Raw genomic sequence first — 18,662 nt, 5'->3', positions numbered from 1 at the left:
TTATATGGAATCAGAAAAAACCTCGAATAGCCAAGACATGACTCAAAAATAAAAACAAAGCAGTAGGAATCACACTACCAGACCTCAGTCTATACTACAAATCGATAGTGATCAAAACAGCATGGTACTGGCACAAAAACAGAGAAGTAGATGTCTGGAACAGAATAGAGAACCAAGAGATGAATCCAGCTACTTACCGGTATTTAATCTTTGACAAGCCAATTAAAAACATTCAGTGGGGAAAAGATTCCCTATTTAACAAATGGTGCTGGGTGAACTGGCTGGCAACCTGTAGAAGACTGAAACTGGACCCACACCTCTCACCATTAACCAAGATAGACTCTCACTGGATTAAAGATTTAAACCTAAGACATGAAACTATAAAAATACTAAAAGAGAGTGTAGGGAAAACCCTTGAAGAAATTGGGTTGGGCGAGTTTTTTATGAGAAGGACCCCCCGGGCAATTGAAGCTGCTTCAAAAATACACTATTGGGACTTGATCAAACTAAAAAGCTTCTGCACAGCCAAGAACACAGTAAGTAAAGCAAGCAAACAGCCCTCAGAATGGGAGAAGATATTTGCAGGTTATGTCTCTGACAAAGGTTTAATAACCAGAATCCACAGAGAACTCAAACGCATTAGCAAGAAAAGAACAAGGGATCCCATTGCAGGCTGGGCAAGGGACTTGAAGAGAAACTTCTCTGAAGAAGACAGGCGCATGGCCTTCAGACATATGAAAAATGCTCATCATCTTTAATCATCAGAGAAATGCAAATCAAAACTACTTTGAGATATCATCCAACTCCAGTGAGACTAGCCTATATCACAAAATCCCAAGACCAGAGATGTTGGCGTGGATGTGGAGAAAAGGGAACACTCTTGCACTGCTGGTGGGAATGCAAATTAATACATTCCTTTTGGAAAGAGATATGGAGAACACTTAGAGATCTAAAAATAGATCTGCCATTCAATCCTGTAATCCCCCTACTGGGCATATACCCAGAAGACCAAAAATCACAGCATAACAAAGATATTTGTATCAGAATATTTATTGCGGCCCTATTCATAATTACTAAGTCATGGAAAAAGCCCAAGTGCCCATCGATCCACGAATGGATCAATAAATTGTGGTATATGTACACCATGGAATATTATGCAGCCTTAAAGAAAGATGGAGACTTTACCTTTTTCACGTTTACATGGATGGAGCTGGAACATATTCTTCTTAGTAAAGTGTCTCAAGAATGGAAGAAAAAGTACCCAATGTACTCACCGTTATTATGAAACTAATGTAGGACCTTCACATGAAAGCTATATCCCAGTTATAACCTAAGAATAGGGAGAAAGGAGAAAGGGAGGGGAGGGAGGGGGGAGCGAGGGGTAAGGAAGGGGATGAATGGGATTACACCTGCGGTGCATCTTACAAGGGTATATGTGAATCATAGTAAATGTGGAATGTAAAGGTCTTAGCAAAATAACTAAGAAAATGCTACAAAAGCTATGTTAACTAATGTGATGAAAATGTGTCAAACGATCTATGAACCAAGTGTATGGTGCCCCACGATCATACTAATGTACACAGCTATGGTTTAATAAAAAAAAAATTTTTTCAACAAACCAAACCCCATCCCCAAATTCTTGTATGGACCTGATGAATTAGATATACCTGAACAATAATGATGCTGTGAATAATACTGAAAATGAACGCATACAGTGGCTGAGATTCTGGTTTTATACACCTTAATCATGTGGTTGCGCCAAATAAGTTTGAATTTTAAGATTTTTTTTCCATTCCCAGGCAAATAAAACAGGGATGGGATTTAATTTGCCCTATGATTTTCCTATGGTAAAACATGGAAATTTTTACAGTTTAATACATGAAGCATGAAGAAACTGAACATGTACTGGGTTTCTAAAGCAATTGCCCAAGGGTAGCCAGTTCCAGTTTCTCTCCTAGATATATATGATTGAACAATATATTTCCATAAAAACTTTGAAGCTCAAGGGTACCTAATAGAAAAGTATACGTTGAAGGAGATCTCAAAGGTACAAAAGCTAACATTAGACCAGACAACTTGCCACTGAATGGGCATTTCTCAGCATCATTCCATATACCTATTATAATATATACAGAGATTATTCATTTAAAAGTTGAAAAAGATTATTCATTTAAAAGTTGAAAAATAAATGGAATCTATTTTTCTCAAATAATATACAATAACATCCATTCATCTCAGAGAATTTGGAAAATAAAAGATAATACTAAAATTTTATAAATAGGCTATCACAGAAGAACTACCTTTAGCAGGTAAGTATACGAAAAAGTAATTCTCACTCATAATTAAAAATGTATTTTAAACTATCAACAACAATATTTAGTTTCTTTTTTTAAAAAGGCAACTCCACCAAGGGACAATGAGGTAGCTATTGCAGAAGATTCCACCTATAAAGAATGAATGGACTTAACAGAAAGGGAATTTAAAATAGGGATGATAAAGACAATAAAAGGAATGGATGAGAAAATGGAAAGATGGAACCAAAAGTTGGACAAGAGATATGCAGAATTTAGAAAGTGTATGGCAGAGCTTAAGGAAATGAAGGAGATAACCAGGGAATGTAAGGATGCAGTAGAAATTATCAAAACTACGTGAGACCATGCAGAGGAAAGAATGTCAGAGCTAAAGGATAAAGTTTTTGAGTTAACCCAGGTAGTTAAAGAGGCAGAAAAGAAGAGAGAGAAAGCAGAACAGGCACTTAGGGAACTATGACACTCCATGAAACATACAAACAAATGAATAATAGGGATTCCTGAAGGGGAAGAAGATTGTCCCAAAGGAATGCAAGCCCTACTGGAGACTATCATAACCAAAAACTTTCCAAGTTTTACTAAAGACTCTTATACACTCTTTCAGATAGATACTAAACCCTAGGTCATTTCACCTCAAACAGAGTCTCTCCAAGACACATTGTAATGAATCTATCCAAAATCAAGACAAAAGAAAAAATTCTGCAAGCAGCCAGGAGTAAGCACCAACTGACCGACAGAGGCAGAACCATTAGGATGCCAGAAGACTTTTCAATTAAAACTTTACAAGCTAAGAGAGCATGGTTATCTACCTTCAACATTCATAAATAAAACAATTTCCAGCCCAGATTTCTGTATCCTATTAAACTAAGCTTCAAAATGGATGGATAAATCAAAACTTTTGCAGATATACAAGCACTGAGGAAATTTGCCACAACAAAACCAGCTCTACAGGAAACACACAGACCTATTCTCAGCATTGACCACCACAACTAGACCCCAGCAAAGTATAAACACCCAGAAGATAAAGATCAAAACTTAGTTTCCACAAAAGCACGAAGGATAAAACTACGCAATGGACTTTCATGAAATAAGATGAAAAGAACTCCACCATACTTATCAATTCTCTCCATAAATGTCAATGGACTGAATTCACCACTGAAGGGGCACAGGCTAGCTGATTGGATAAAAAAGCACAAGCTGTCCATATGCTGTCTCCAGGAGACACACCTAGCCTTCAAGGAGAAATCAAGAATCAGGAGTAAAGGATGGAAAAGCGTATTTCAAGTAAATGGAAATCAGAAGAAAGGAGGGGTTGCAATCTTATTTTCAGATACAAGCAGATTTAAAGCAACTAAAGTTCAGAAATACAAAGATGGACACTTTATACTGGTCAAAGGATCAATATAACAAGAAGATATTTCAATTTTAAATCTTTATGCACCCAACTTAAATGCTCCCAGATTTATGAAACAGACCTGGATGCAATACGATGTTGCATAACACCATAATAGTCAGGAACTTTAATAACCCTTTGGCAGAACTGAACAGATTCTCTAAACAGAAACAAAACAAAGATACAAAGGATTTAAATATGACCTTAGAACAAATGAGATTAATAGACATACAGAGAAGACACCTTCCCAAAGCTAAGAAATATACATTTTTCTCATCAGCCCATGGTACATACTCAAAAACTGACCACATCCTAGGCTACAAATCAAACTGCAGCATAATTTTAAAAAAGAAATTATACCTTGTATCTTCTCAGACTACCAGTCAATGAAGTTCAAACTCAACTACAACAAAAACATACATCCCCACCCAAAGACTTGTAAATTAAACAACCTTATGCAGATTGATAGTTGGGTACAGGAAGAGATAAATTAAGGAAGAAGCCAAGTGCCCATCAATCCATGAATGGATTAATAAATTGTGATATATGTACACCATGGACTATTATGCAGCCTTAAAGAAAGATGGAGACTTTACCTCTTTCATGTTTACATGGATGGAGCTGGAACATATTCTTCTTAGTAAAGTATCTCAAGAATGGAAGAAAAAGTACCCAATGTACTCAGCCCTACTATGAAACTAATTTAGGGTTTTCACATGAAAGCTATAACCCAGTTCAACCTAAGAATAGGGGGAAGGGAGAAAGGGAGGGGAGGGAGGGGGGAGGGGGGTAGAGGGAAGCGGATTGGTGGGATTACACCAGTGGTGCATCTTACAAGGGTATATGTGAAACTTGGTAAATGGTCTGTGAAGCTAGTGAATGATGCCCCATGATTATATCAATGTACACGGCTATGATTTAATAAAAAAAAAAAAAGAAATCATTACATTCCTCAGACATATCAACAATAAAGATACATATTTCCAAAACCTGTGGGATACAACAAAAGCAGTCTTAAAAAGGAAATTTATCTCATTAGATACCTACATTCAAAAAACTGCAAGAGATTTCATCAACAAATTCATGAACCATCTTATGGAATTGGAAAAAGAAGAACAATCTAATCCCAAACCCAGAAGAAGAAAAGGAATAATCAAAATTAAATCAGAGATTAATGAAATTGAAAACAAAGAAATTATTCAGAAAATTTACTAAACAAAAAGTTGGTTTTTCAAAAAATAAATAAAATAGATAAACCTTTGGCCAGATTAACTAGAAACAGAAAAATAAAATCTCTAATAACCTCAATCAGAAATGATAAAGGGGAAATAACAACAGATGCCCCAGAGATACAAAGATCATCTCTGAGTACTACAAGAAACTCTATGCCCAGAAATTTGACAATGTGTAGGAAATGGATCAATACCTGGAATCACACCCTCTCCCTAGACTTAATCAAGAAGAAATAGATCTCTTGAACAGACTGATTTCAAGAACTGAGATCAAAGAAACAATAAAAAAATCTCCCAACAGGCCAGGCACTGTGGCTCACACCTGTAATCCGAGCACTTTGGGAGGCTGAGGGAGGTGGATTGCTTGAGCTCATGAGTTTGAGACCAGCCTGAGCAAAAAAGTGAGACCCCTTTTTACTAAAATTAGAACTGAGGCAAAAGGATCGCTTGAGCATAAGTTGGAGTTTGCTATGAGCTATAATGCCATGGCACTCTACTCAGGGTGACAGCTTAAGACACTGTCTCAAATAAATAAATAACCCAACCAAAAAAGTACCCTGGTTCATATAGCTTCATATCAGAATTCTATCAAACCATCAAAGAAGAGCTTATACTCATACTGCAGAAATTATTCCAAAAAATTGAGAAGGAAGGAATTTTCCCCCAACACGTTCTATGAATCAAACATCACCCTGGTACCAAAATCAGGAAAAGATCCAACTAAAAAGGAGAATTTCAGACTAATCTCACTAATGAATATACATACAAAAATTCTCAACAAAATCCTAGCCAATAGATTACAGCAACACATTAAAAAAATCATTCATCACAATCAAGTAGGTTTCATCCCAGGGATGCAAGACTGCTTTAACATATGCAAGTCCATAAATGTAATTCACCATATTGACAGAAGCTATAACAAAGACCATATGATCCTCTCAATGGATGAAGAAAAAGCATTTGATAAAATTCAACATCCTTTTCTAATTAGAGCACTTAAGAATATAGGCATAGGTAGAACATTTCTTCATCCATCCATCCTTAAGAACATTTCTTAAGCCATCTATGACAAACCCACAGCTAATATTATTACTAAAAGGAGTAAAACTGAAAGCTTTTCTACTTAGAACTGGAACCAGACAAGGTTGTCCTCTATTGCTACTACTATTCAACATAGTGCTGGAAGTTTTACCCAATACAATCAGGCAAGAGAAGAAAATAAAGGAATACAAAGGGGTTCAAAGGAGGTCAAACTCTCGCACTTTGCCAACAATATGATCTTATACTTACAGAACCCAAATACTCAACCACAAGACTCCTGAAAGTGATAAAAAAATATAGCCATGTGTCAGGATATAAAATCAATGCCAACAAATCAGTAGCCTTTGTACATGCCAATGATAGCCAAGATGAGAAGCTAGTCAAGGACACAATTCCCTTCATAGTAGTTCAGAGAAAATGAAATACCTAGGAATATACCTAATAAAAAAGGGGAAGGATCTTTACAAAGAAAATTACAAAACCCTAAGAAAAGAAATAGCAGAAGATATTAACAAAGGAAAGAACATACCATGCTCATTGCCAAAGCAATGCTATACTACCCAAAGCAATTTCCAGACTCAATGCAATCCCCATTAAAACACCATCATCATACTTTCAAGATTTGGAAAAAATAATTCTTTGTTTTTTTATGGAATCAGAAGAAACCCCATATAACCTAGGGAATTCTTAGTAACAAAAATAAAGTCGTGGGTATCAGACTTTCTGCTATACAAGGCCACAGTGATCACGACAGCATGCTATTGGCATAAAAATAGAAACATTGACATGTGGGACTGAATAGAAGACCACAAAAATGAAACTAACATCTTGGTTTCACCTGATCTTCTCACCTGATCTTTGAGAACCAAACAAGACCATATACTGGAGAAAAGAATCCCTATTCAATAAATGGTGTTGGAAGAACTAAATAACCACATGTAAAAGACAAAAATGGACCAACATCTCTCACTACTTACAAAAATTGATTCAAGATGGATAAAACATTTAAATATAAGGCATGAAACAATAAAAATCCTCAAATAAAGTGTGGGGAAAACATTTGAAGACATCAGCCTCAGGAAAGACTTTATGAAGAAGACTTCTGTGGCAATTGCAACAGTCACAAAAATAAACAAATGGGACTTAATTAAACTTAAAAGTTTCTGTACAGCTAAGGAAACAACCAAAGCAAACAAACAACATTCAGAATAGGAAAAGATATTTGCATATTATGAATTGGACAAAAACTTCATAAATAGGATCTACTGAGAACTCAAATTAATCAACAAAATAAGAGCCAACAATCCCATATATCACTGGGTAAGACAGATGAATAGAACCTTCTCTAAGGAAGATAGACGGATGGCTAACAAACATATGAAAAAATGCTCATCGTAAAACTACCCTGAGACAACACCTCACCCCAGTGAGAAGGGCCCACATCATGAAGTCTCAAAGCTGCAGATGCTGTCTGGATGTGGAGAGAAGGGAACACTTTATTACTGCTAGTGGGACCATAAACTAATACAACTTTTTAGGAAGGAAGTTTGGAGAATGCTCAAAGAATTCAAATTAGATCTCTCTAATTAGACCTCTCATTTTCTACCCAGAAGAAAAAAAAAATCCTTTTGTGATAAGGACATTTACACTAGATTGTTTATCACAGCTCAATTTACAATCACTAAAAGATGGAAACAGTCTAAATGCCCAAAACCCCAGGAATGGATTAACCAGCTGTGGTATATGTATACCATGGAATACTTTTCAACCAGTAAAAAAGATGGAGATTTTACATCTTTTGTATTAACTTGGATAGAGGTGGAACACATTCTTCTTAGTAAAGCATCACAAGAGTGGAGAAGCAGGCTCAGTGCCCCTAGCTCAGTAAGTAGGGCGCTAGCCATGTACACGAGGCTGGTGGGTTTGAGCCCAGCCGGAGCTTGCTAAACAACAATGACAACTGCAGCCAAAAAATAGCCCGCCATTGTGGCAGGCACCTATGGTCCCAGTACTTGGGAGTTTGAGGCAAGAGATTTGCTTAAATCCAAGAGTTTGAGGTTGCTGTGAGCTGTGATGCCAAAGCACTTTACCCAGGGTGACATAGTGACACTCTGTCTCAAAAAAAAAAAGAATGGAGAAGCAAGAATCCAAAGTACTCTATTCTAATATGAAAGCAGTAGATGAGCTAATGTAAGGGGAGCGGGGAGGGGAATGAGCAAGTGGGGAAAAGGGAGGAGGGTGGGGGATAAGGGGTCATGATGTATGGTACAACTCTTGGATGTGGGACACAGTTATAAGAGGGACTTTATCTAACAAATGCAATCAATGTATCCTAATTCTTTGTACCCTCAATGAATCTCAAACAATAAAAAAAAAAAATGCCTAGTTTTTCTATTTCAGTAGACAGGTCTTTTTTTTTTTTTTTTTTTTTTTTTTTTTTTTTTTTTTGAGACAGTCTCACTATGTCATCCATGATGTCAAGCTCACAGCAACCTCAAAGTCTTAGGCTCAAGCGATTCTCATGTCTCAGCCTCCCGAGTATTTGGGATTACAGGTCCCCACCACAATGCTGGCTATTTTTAGAAATGGGCTCTCACTCTTGCTTGGGCTAGCCTTGAACCTGTGAACTCAAGCAATCCACCAGCCTTAGCCTCCCAGAGTGCTGGATTATAAGCATGAGCAACCATGCCCAGCACAGGTCTCGCTTTGTTCAGGCTAATCTCAAACTCTTGAGAGCTCAGACCTGGGATTACAGCCATGAGCCACTGTGCCTGGCCTCTCTATTGTTACTTCCAAGAAGTAAGCTAATAATCTTATTGGGGTTCTCTTATAAGTAACACTCCATTTCCCTAGTCTGCTTTTAAGAGTTTCTCCTAGTTTTTGACTTTCAGAATTTTTATTATGATGTGTCTATGGGTCTCTTATTTTTTTATTTTATTATTATTATTTTTTGCAGTTTCTGGCCAGGGCTGGGTTTGAACCCACCACCTCCGGCATATGGGGCCAGCACCCTACCCCTTTTAGCTACAGGTGCCGCCCTTTGTGGGTCTCTTTGAATGTATCCAACTTGGCTCTACTGTGTCCTTTTGAATAGGTTATTGTTTTTCAATAAATTTGGAATGCTTTCATCCATTATGCCTTTATATATTATCTTCTCTTCATTTTTCTCTCTCCTCTCCTTTTGTACTCCCACTGAGAATGTATTGCTATATTTAATGGTATTGACATTTCTCTTAGGTTCTCTTCACTTTCATTCATTCTTTGTTTTCTCTATTCTTCACTTTATTTATTCTCTATCCATAGATTTTCAAATTTCCTACTTTTTTCTTCTACAGGTTGAAATCTCTTCAGACCCTCAAGGTTGTCTTCTTTTGTTTGTTTTAATTTTAATTACTGTACTTTTCAACTCTAGAATTTCCATTTCACTTATGGTTAATAATCTGTGTTTCTCTATTGTATTCCTTACTTGATATAACATTGTCATGATATCATTCCCACAAATGGGATTTTTATTAGGCTTTTGAACATGTTTATAATGGCTACTTTGAAGTCTTTTCCTGATATATTCAACATATGTTCACTCTCACAAGCAGCTTCTGTTGGCTGCTTTGCTTTTAATGTATGGATCACACTTTCCTATTTCTTTGCATGACTGTTAATTTTCTTTTAGAAACTAGGTTTTATAGAAAATGTACTATAGCAACTCTGGGTATTATTGGGGATCAGGGGTCCCAGTTCCCTGAACCCAGCTCACCTGGTCAAGTTACTGGCTAAGCTAGAAAGTTCAACTGAGGCCTGGTAATAGATTAAAGCCAAAGTGAGTGGAAACTGGAAATAAAACTGGAGAAGCACAGAGTGGATGGAAAGTAAAAGTAACCTACACAAGGTAACAAAGAGAGATTTTATTTAGGAAGAACAAAGAGAAAGTTTAGAGTACTTCCAAAGAGAGTTGGATGTGGGTCCCTCTGGTGGAGGGAGATGGAGACAAAGGCTTGTAGGGGTATTAAATACACCCTTTGAAATTGGCTACAAGTCTTTCATTGTCCTCTAGCTTCTCCAAAAGGGTAGTATTGCCCTTTTCTACTGGTCATTGCTTGTCTTTCTCTATTGGTCATTGGTTACCTGGGTTATTCCATACCCACCTCTGTATAAGCCTTCCAGACTTCCTGTTTCAGTAGGCCAGGTTTTCCTCCCAGTCTGCATAAAGACCCTTTCTTAGGGTCGCTTCTTAGGTATTAGTTCTCTTATACTGTAAGGCTTGTTATTATATGCTTGTTTAGTGACTGACTAAATTATTTAAATAAAATTTATTTCTCACCTAGAATGTGAAGCCTCCAAAGTTGCTCCTTAAGGTAACATACCTTTGGATATGCACACAGTCACAGGGTAATGACAGTAGTTTTGGTAGGGATCTCCTCCTTTCTTTCCCTGACCACAAGCAGCTATTAAACTCTACTAAATTCCTAGTTGATTACTCTATTGTTTTCAAAAATGGCCTGAGGCATAACTTGCAGCATAAACTATTTCAAACAAATTCTGAATCCTTTAAAAGAAATACTTTCTGAAGCCAATGTTTTACTTCAGGAGGGCTTCCCCAAAGCAAAACTCTAAGCCAGGACTGAGCTGAAGGGTGGGGTGAGAGACAACTAAAAGTTTTTTTAAATGTCACACACATTCATACAGAAGAGTTGAGCTTTAGGTGGAGGCTGAGGCCCTCTTCATTTCCATCTCTTGGCATGGAACCACTGCTGCAAGGGTGATTGGTACCCCAATATTCCTTGTATGTCAAGCCCAAAGGAAAGCCTCATATCCACAGTAGAAGATGTGTGGAAAAAGGAAGCCTCCTCCTCTCTACTGTACCCACTGGGGCTTTAACTCGGCAACAAGTAGCCCTCCTGGGAAGAAAGCCCTCAGGCCTGGAACCCGAGGCATAAGGAGTCCTGTGGTCTTGACTATTGCAGTCTGAAATGGAATCTCTACCTGGCTGAATTGGGAGGGAGATAGAAGAGGAGGGAAAGGTGGGATTCAAATTCTACATTTCGTACTGATTTTTGTACATTTTCTCGAATAGATGTTTATTTCCTGTTTACATTCTGAAAAAACCAATCCAAAGTCTTTCATTTCTTTTTAAATAATGTATACCAGATTCACTGGGGATTGGGTCAGAAGAGCCCCATATGTTATAATGCTAAAAGGTGATGTCCTCTGTTTTTAAAAAATTTTATTTTTAACACAGCATTCAACCAAATTCTCTTACAGGTGGTAATCATATAACAGGAGAAAACACTTATCCATTACTCTTGGGTAAAATTTTATGACATTGCTAATATCTAGCTATTTTGTTCTACAAAAATCATCATTTCATATGGCTTAACCTATTATACATTGGGTGTAGTCCTAAACACTTTACATACTCAGGCATACCTGAATATGACCAATAAAACATTGTGCTTTGCAGATATATATATATATATATATTTTATTAAATCATAGCTGTGTACATTAATGCAGTCATGGGGTACAAAGTACTGGTTTTATATAAAATTTGAAATACTTTCATCAAACTGGATAGCATAGCCTTCATGGCATTTTCTTAGTTATTGTGTTAAGACATTTATTTTCTACATTTAGTAAGTTTCACATGTACCCTTGCAAGATGCACTGTACCCTCCCACCAATTACCGTCCCTCCGCCCATCCTCCCCTCTGCCCTCCCCTCCCTTTCCCCATATTCTTGGGCTATAATTGGGTTGTAGCTTTCATATGAAAGCTATAAATAAGTTTCATAGTATGGCTGAGTACATTGGATACTTTTTATTCCATTCTTGAGATATTTTGCTAAGAAGAATATGTTCCAGCTCCATCCATGCAAACATGAAAGAGGTAAAGTCTTCATCTTTCTTTAAGGCTGCGTAATAGTCCATAGTGTACATATGCCACAATTTATTGATCCATTCAAGGGTCGATGGGCACTTGGGCTTCTTCCATGACTTAGCAATTATGAACTGGGCAGCAATAAACATTCTGGTATAAACATCTTTGTTATAATGTGTTTTTTGGTCTTCTGGATATATACCTAGTAGAGGAATTGTAGGATTGAATGGCAAGTCTATTTTTAGTTCTCTAAGTGTTCTCCAAACATCTTTCCAAAAGGAACGTAAATAGTTTGCATTCCTACCAGCAGTGTAGAAGTGTTCCCTTTTCTCCACATCCACGCCAACATCTCTGGTCTTGGGATTTTGGGATGTGGGCTACTCTTACCAGAGTTAGATGATGTGTCAAAGTAGTTTTGATTTGCATTTCTCTGATGATTAAGGATGATGAGCATTTTTACATATGTCTGTAGGCTGTGCACTTGTCTTCTTCAGAGAAGTTTCTCTTCAAGTTCCTTGCCCAGCCTGAGATAGGATCACTTGTTCTTTTTTTGCTAATACGGTTCAGTTCTCTGTGGATTCTGGTTATTTAACCTATGTCAGACATATAACCTGCAAATATCTTCTCCTATTCTGAGGGCTGTTTGCTTGCTTTACTTACTGTGTTCTTGGCTGTGCAGAAGCTTTTTAGTTTGATCAGGTCCCAGTAGTGTATTTTTGATGCTGCTTCAAATGCCTGGGGGATCCTCCTCATAAAATATTTGCCCTGGCCAATTTCTTCGAGAGTTTTCCCTGCACTTTCTTCTGGTATTTTTATAGTTTCACGTCTTAAGTTTAAATCCTTAATCCAGTGAGAGTCCATCTTAGTTAATGGTGAAAGATGTGGGTCCAATTTTAGTCGTCTACAGGTGGGTCGCCAGCCAGTTCACCCAGCACCATTTGATAAATAGGGAACCTTTTCCCCGCTGAATGTTTTTAATTGGCTTGTCAAAGATCAAATAACAACAAGTAGCTGGGTTTAATCTCTTGGTTCTCTATTCTGTTCCATACATCTACCTCTCTGTTTTTGTGCCAGTACCATGCTGTTTTGATCACTATTGATTTATAGTATAGTCTGAGGTCTGGTAGCGTGATTCCTCCTTCTTTGTTTTTATTTCTGAGTAATGTCTTGGCTATTCGAGATTTTTTTCTGATTTCATATAAAATGAAGTATTATTTTTCTGAGATCTTGAAAGTATGAAAGTAGCGCTTTAGGGTGGCGCCTGTGGCTCAGTCGGTAGGCGCCGGCCCCATATACCGAGGGTGGTGGGTTCAAACCCGGCCCCGGGCAAACTGCAACCAAAAAATAGCCGGGCGTTGTGGCGGGCGCCTGTAGTCCCAGCTACTCGGGAGGCTGAGGCAAGAGAATCGCTTAAGCCCAGGAGATGGAGGTTGCTGTGAGCTGTGTGAGGCCATGGCACTCTATTTAGGGCCATAAAGTAAGACTCTGTCTCTACAAAAAAAAAAAAAAAAGAAAGTAGAGCTTTAATAGGGATTGCATTAAAATTGTATATTGCTTTGGGTAGTATGGACATTTTAATAATGTTGATTTTTCCCAGCCATGAGCATGGTATGTTTTTCCATTTGTTGACATCTTCAGTTATTTCTTTTCTTAGAGTTGCATAGTTCTCTTTATAGAGATCTTTCACGTCCTTTGTTAGGTAAACTCCCAAATATTTCACCTTCTTTGGCCCTACTGTGAACGAAAGAGTCCTTGACTGTTTTTTCAGCTTGACTATTGTTGGTATATATAAAGGCTACTGATTTATGAGTGTTGATTTTGTAACCTGAGACGCTGCTCTATTTCTTGATCACTTCTAAGTGTCTTGTAGTAGAATCACGGTGTTTTCCAGATATACAATAATATCAACTGTGAAGAGTGAAAGTTTGATCTCTTCTGACCCTATATGGATACTCTTGATCGCCTTTTCTTCCCTAACAGCGATGGCTAAAACTTCCATTACAATGTTAAAGTACAGTGGAGACAATGGGCAGCCTTGCCTGCTTCCTGATCTGAGTGGAAATGATTTCAATTTAATTCCATTCAATAGGATATTGGCTGTGGGTTTGCTGTAGATGGCCTCTATCAGTTTAAGAAATGTCCCTTCTATACAAATTTTCTTTTTTCTTCCTTTTTTTTTTTTATTAAATCATAGCTGTGTACATTGATATGATCATGGGGCATCATTCACTAGCTTCACAGACCGTTTACCAAGTTTCACATATACCCTTGTAAGATGCACCGCTGGTGTAATCCCACCAATCTCCTTCCCTCTACCTACCTCCCTCCTCCCTCCCCTCCCTTTCCCCCTTCCCCCTTTTCTTAGGTTGTAACTGGGTTATAGCTTTCATGTGAAAACCCTAAATTAGTTTCATAGTAGGGCTGAGTACGTTGGGTACTTTTTCTTCCATTCTTGAGATACTTTACTAAGAAGAATATGTTCCAGCTCCATCCATGTAAACATGAAAGAGGTAAAGTCTCCATCTTTCTTTAAGGCTGCATAATATTCCATGGTGTACATTTACCACAATTTATTAATCCATTCATGGATCGATGGGCACTTGGGCTTATTCCATGACTTAGCAATTATGAATTGGGCTGCAATAAGCATTCTGGTACAAATATTTTTGTTATGATGTGATTCTGGTCTTCTGGGTATATGCCCAGTGGAGGGATTACAGGATTGAATGGCAGTCTATTTTTAGATCTCTAAGTGTTCTCCATATCTCTTTCCAAAAGGAATGTATTAATTTGCATTCCCACCAGCAGTGCAAAAGTGTTCCCTTTTCTCCACATTCACGCCAACATTTCTGGTCTTGGAATTTTGTGATATAGGCTAGTCTCACTGGAGTTAGATGGTATCTCAAAGTAGTTTTGATTTGCATTTCTCTGATTCTCTGATGATTAAAGATGATGAACATTTTTTCATATGTCTGAAGTCTGCATGCCTGTCTTCTTCAGAGAAGTTTCTCTTCAAATCCCTTGCCCAGCCTGTGATGGGATCCCTTGTTCTATTCTTGCTAATGCGTTTGAGTTCTCTGCGGATTCTGGTTATTAAACCTCTGTCGGAGACATAACCTGCAAATATCTTCTCCCATTCTGAGGGCTGTTTGCTTGCTTTACTTACTGTTCTTGGCTGTGTTCTTGGCTGTGCAGAAGCTATTTAGTTTGATCAAGTCCCAGTAATGTATTTTTAAAGCTGCTTCAATTGCCCGGGGAGTACTTCTCATAAAATACTCGCTGGACCGATTTCTTCAAGGGTTTTCCCTGCACTCTCCTCTAGTATTTTTATAGTTTCATGTCTTAAGTTTAAATCTTTGATCCAGTGAGAGTCTATCTTAGTTAATGGTGTAAGGTGTGGGTCCAGTTTCAGTCTTCTACAGGTTGCCAGCCAGTTCACTCAGCACCATTTGTTAAATAGGGAATCTTTTCCCCACTGAATGTTTTTAATTGGCTTGTCAAAGATTAAATAATGGCAAGTAGCTGGATTCATCTCTTGCTTCTCTATTCTGTTCCAGATATATACTTCTCTGTTTTTTGTGCCAATACCATGCTGTTTTGATCACTATCGATTCAGAGTATAGTCTGAGGTCTGGTAGTGTGATTCCTCCTGCTTTGTTTTTATTTCTGAATAATGTCTTGGCTATTCAAGGTTTTTCTGATTCCATACAAAATGAAGTATTGTTTTTTAAAGATCTTTAAAGTATGACAGTGGAGCTTTAATAGGGTTTGCATTGAAGTTATATATTGCTTTGGGTAGTATGGACATTTTAACAATGTTGATTCTTCCCAGCCATGAGCATGGTATGTTTGTCCATTTATTAATATTTTCAGTGATTTCTTTTCTTAGAGTTTCATAGTTCTCTTTATAGAGATCTTTCACATCCTTTGTTAGATAAATTCCCAAATATATCATCTTCTTTGGTACTACTGTTAATGGGATAGAGTCCTTATCTGTTTCTTCAACTTGACTATTGTTGGTATATATAAAGGCTACTGATATATGAATGTTGATTTTGTAACCTGAGACGCTGCTGTATTCCTTGATCACTTCTAAGAGTTTTGTAGTAGAGTCCCTAGTGTTTTCCAGATATATTATCATATCATCTGCAAAGAGCAAAAGTTTGATCTCTTCTGACCCTATATGGATACCCTTGATCGCCTTTTCTTCCCTAATTGCAGTGGCTAAAACTTCCATTACAATGTTAAAAAGCAATGGAGACAATGGGCAGCCTTGTCTGGTTCCTGATCTGAGTGGAAATGATTCCAATTTAACTCCATTCTACATGATATTGGCTGTGGGTTTGCTGTAGATGGTCTCTATCAGTTTAAGAAATGTCCCTTCTATACCGATTTTCTTAAGTGTTCTGATCATGACGGGATGCTGGATAATATCAAAAGCTTTTTCTGCATCGATTGAGAGAATCATATGGTCTTTGTTTTTTAATTTATGTGCTGTATTACATTTATAGATTTACGTATATTGAGACCCTGGGATAAAACCGACTTGGTCATGGTGTATAATTTGTTTGATGTGTTGCTGGATTCTTTGTTAGGATCTTGTTGAATATTTTTCATCTATATTCATTAGTGATAATGGTCTATAGTTTTGTTTTCTTGTTGGGTCTTTTCCTGGTTGGGGGATCAGGGTGATGTTTGCTTCATAGAATGTGTTGGGTATTCTTCCTTCTTTTTCTAACTTTTGGAACAGGTTGAATAATATAGGTACTAATTCCTCTTTAAAGGTTTGGTAGAATTCTGACGTGAAACCATCTGGTCCCGGGCTTTTCTTTTTAGGGAGGTTTTGTATGGTTGATATTTCCGAACTTGATATGGGCCTGTTCAACATTTCCACTTGATTCTGGCTAAGTCTTGGAAGGTGACGTGCTTCCAAGTTTCGGCCAATTTCCTTCATATTTTTATATTTCTGAGAATACAGTTTCTTGTAATATATTCATTACGGTTTTTTTTAATTTCTGAGGTGTCTGTTGTTATTTTGTCTTTGTTGTTTCTGATTGATAAGATTAGAGATATACTCTTTTTTTCCTGATTAGGTTGGCCAAAGGTTTATCTATTTTATTGACCTTTTCGAAAAACCAGCTTTTTGATTTATTGATCTGTTGTATTATTCTTTTGTTTTCAATTTCATTTAATTCTGCTCTAATTTTGGTTATTTTTCTTTTAGTGGGTTTGGGGTAGGAATGTTCTTCCTTTTCCAGTTGCTTGAGATGTCCCATTAAGTTGTTAAATTCCTCTCTTTCCGTTCTCTTGAGGAAGGCTTGCAGTGCTATAAATTTCCCTTCTAGAACTGCCTTTGCGGTGTCCCAGAGGTTCTGATAGTTCATGTCTTCATTGTTGTTTTGTTCCAAAAAATTGGCAATTTTTTTCTGTTTTTTTTTTTTGGTTTGTTTGTTTGTTTTTGGCCAGGGCTGGGTTTGAACCTGCCACCTCTGGCATATGGGACCGGCGCCCTATTCCTTGAGCCACAGGCGCCGCCCGGCAATTTCTTTCTTAATCTCATCTCTGACCCAGCTATCATTCAGCATAAGGTTATGTAACTTCCATGTTTTGGTATGAGTATGCAGATTCCTGTTGTTCCTCACTCAAGTTTTATTCCATGGTGGTTCGAGAAGATGCATGGAATAATTTCTATTCCTTTAAATTTACTGAGGTTAGACTTGTGACCTAAGATGTGATCGATTTTGGAGTAAGTCCACGGGCTGATGAGAAGTATGTGTATTCAGTTTTGTTGGGATGAAATGTTTTGTAGATGTCTGCTAAATCCAAATGTTGGATGGTTAGGTTTAATTCTAAGATTTCTTTGCTCAGCCTCTTGTTGGAGGATCGATCCAACACTGCCAAAAGAGTGTTGAAATCTCCGACTATTATGGAGCTGGAGGAAATCAAGTTGCTCATGTCTGTTAGAGTTTCTCTTATAAATTAAGGTGCATTCTGGTTGGCTGCATAGATGTTAATCATTGAGATCTCATCATATTGAGTATTACCCTTAACAAATATGAAGTGACCATTCTTGTCCTTCCTTATTTTTCTTGGTTTAAAGCCTATTGTATCTGCAAATAAAATTTTGCAGCACCTGCTTTTTTCTGATTACCATTTGCCTGAAATATGGATGACCATCCTTTCACCCTGAGTCTGTATTTGTCTTTTAAGTTAAGATGTGACTCTTGTATGCAACAAATATCTGGCCTGAGTTTTTGTATCCAGTCAGCTAACCTATGCCTCTTTAGAGGACGGTTTAAGCCATTCACATTAATGGAGAATATTGATAAGTCTGGTGAAGTTTTGAGTATCGAGTTTTTCAAAAGTCCAGTGGGCATTTTTAATCCTTTTGCCACTGTGGAAATTGGAGTTTGATCCGAAGTTTCTGAGTGAGTTTACTTTTGTGGTATAGGATTGGGTTGGTCATTATGGAGGATAGGTCTGAGAATATCCTGAAGAGCTGGTTTGGTTATGGCAAATTTCTTCAACATATGAATGTCATTAAAGTATTTAATTTCTCCATCATAAATGAAATTCAGTTTAGCTGGATACAAGATCCGGGGTTGAAAGTTATTTTGCTTTAGGAGATTAAAAGTCGGTGACCACCCTCTTCTGGCTTGAAAAGTTTCAGCAGAGAGATCTGCAGTCATTCTAATATTCTTGCCTTTGAAGGTAATGGTTTTCTTTCTCCTGGCAGCTTTGAGTATTTTCTCCTTCATATTAACTCCAGTGAAGTTAATTATGATATGCCTGGGGGATGTCTTATTGGGGTTGA

General features: G+C 37.5%; 1 protein-coding gene across 1 annotated transcript in view; it reads right to left on the bottom strand.

Moving 5' to 3' along the window:
• SDK1 (sidekick cell adhesion molecule 1) overlaps nucleotides 1-18,662 on the bottom strand; it is a 1,108,031-nt gene that overhangs the window by 506,394 nt on the left and 582,975 nt on the right. The window lies entirely within an intron of this gene.

Source organism: Nycticebus coucang, chromosome 12 (genome assembly GCF_027406575.1).
Source record: "Nycticebus coucang isolate mNycCou1 chromosome 12, mNycCou1.pri, whole genome shotgun sequence".
In the NCBI taxonomy this organism is placed as follows: domain Eukaryota; kingdom Metazoa; phylum Chordata; class Mammalia; order Primates; family Lorisidae; genus Nycticebus; species Nycticebus coucang.
This window is presented reverse-complemented; position numbering and strand designations above follow the sequence as displayed.